This window comes from Ctenocephalides felis, unplaced genomic scaffold (assembly GCF_003426905.1).
Source record: "Ctenocephalides felis isolate EL2017-DRISC unplaced genomic scaffold, ASM342690v1 CF-g0.4_SCAFFOLD_03571, whole genome shotgun sequence".
Classification (NCBI taxonomy): Eukaryota; Metazoa; Arthropoda; class Insecta; order Siphonaptera; family Pulicidae; genus Ctenocephalides; species Ctenocephalides felis.
In genome coordinates this window covers 70,475,412-70,477,523 of record NW_020539725.1, presented here as the reverse complement: position 1 = coordinate 70,477,523, position 2,112 = coordinate 70,475,412, and the positions used below count along the sequence as shown (strand labels likewise).

The 2,112-nt window shown below is 36.7% G+C and overlaps 1 pseudogene; it reads right to left on the bottom strand.

The window, feature by feature from the left end:
• Positions 1–454: 454 nt before the first annotated feature.
• Positions 455–1,869, bottom strand: LOC113386680 (annotated as a pseudogene).
• Positions 1,870–2,112: the final 243 nt, after the last annotated feature.

Below are 2,112 nucleotides of genomic sequence, written 5' to 3'. Positions count from 1 at the left end.
CTTGTCAGTGTAAAGAATTTGGTGATCAATTATGGCCCAAAAATTATTTAAAAACTGTTTTTAAAAATACTTTTGAATCTAACTTAGAAATTACGTATACTTCCAACTTGAATTCAGGTGTCATAAATTAAAAAACAGTGCTCAGAACCAAAATAACCAAAAACAAAAAAAATCGTTTTAAATTTGAAAATATGGCAGTTCATCTCGCAATCTTGAAGTCGACCGATTTTAGGCGATGGCCGGTTACACATCATTTGCCCCCTACTTTAAAATAGCATTAATAAAAAAATTCAAACTTTACTTGTTCTGAGGTCGATTGTGTCCCTATTGGTAAAACCCGTATTTTGTTTCAATTCACTGAAATAAAGTATTTTAATGCAAACCAAAAAAACAATAAATTAAAAAAAGAATAAATATATTATAATAAATATTTTTTAAACAATTGTAAGATCAATTATTCTTTTTTCTTGCGGCAATCCTTTATCACCAAGCGAGTGAGCATCAAGAGTGCCAAAACATCAGCTGTCACCAACATATAGAAAACTCTTTCCCATCCTCCTTGGCTGACGACTCCTGCCAAAAGTGGCCCTACAGCCGCTCCAAAAGATCCTGTTCCATCAATTATCGCAGTTATTGTTGCTAATGCACTAGAATCACCCTTGGTTTTAGCTCCCAATTCAGCACTAACTGATGTGGTGATAAGGGCATATGGTCCGTTCACCAAAGCTCCGGCCAATAGCAGCATTCCAATGTTCATCGCTATATTAATCGAACCCCATTTTTGGTAAACAAGCATCGTAGGAACTGCTATAATCAACATGCCAGCACAAGTTAAAGCAGATCTTCCAGATAGATCAGAAATCAATCCAGCCAAAATAGCACCTGCTATTCCGCCTACATCGAATAAGGTTGACAAATCCGCGCTTTTCTTCGCGCCCAAAGTGGTCGAGTTGTGGATATAATTCGGCAACCAGTATAAAAATGTATAGCTGACCAGTTTGGAGAAGAACAAGGTCAGTGCGTATTCGACGACTCCAGAAATACGAAGGGCTCCTAAGAAACTAATTGCTTTATGTCCTTCGGCTTCTGCATGCTCTTCAGTACCAGCATCTATTTCTATATCAACGTTTTCTGGGTGATCCACCAAGAATATGAAAATCAAAATAGCTACGAGGCAAGTGATGGCGCCGGGGAATTAAAAATGACAAAGACCAATCTCCTTCGATGTGTAATGAGCAGCTATCAGAGTGCCTAAAATATTTCCTATAGGCGTATGTGAATTCCATATTTCCGAAAATAAGTCCTCGTTTAGCTTTTCCGCACCATCGGCCACAAGAGTCACCACGCTGGGAAAACCGGGTAGATTGAGCTATCCCTGCAAAAACTGGACGACAATGAAGTACCATAGTTGATGCATTGATGGTTCGAAGCAAACCCAAATAAGTAGCAGAATATTCCCGTTAGAATCATTCCTATGGTAAGAAAATACCTTAACCGGACTCTTTCGGGCAACGAAACAGAAAAAACATTGCAAAAAGCGTACACAATAGAAATGATGAATCAAGTATTCCAAAAAGTGCTTTAATATTGGGGAATCAAAAGGAGCCCATTCGCACCAATGTGGATCACTTGCCATTTGGCCTGCTGATAAACTGCCATCAGGTGTAACTTCTGAACAATTCCTGGCAGCACATTTTTCACAACCGATATTGGTCTTTTATGTGTAACATGAACGCTGTGGTAACTCAAGTATGTCAATAACAATATACTTGTCCTGTACGCAACTTCCTTGTTGACGGCTAAATTTGGACAGCATGTTGCATGCAACTTTTGTATAAAACGAATTCCGAATGTTGGACCTTTCGCCATCTTTTACGAAAACTCGATAACATTAAATTTAATTTACTACTAAATATCAAAAATAATTGTATACTCTGAATGTTTGATGCGTTTAATAAAAATTAGACTTTTTTAAAAATTGGCAGTTTGGTTTTTTTGTGATACTGATATATTTGTTTTGTATATAACAAGTGCACTATGATTTGTATGTAAATGATAATAAATGCATTAAGATTTGATTAAAATAGATAAGAATGATATTGAGCGGTATTT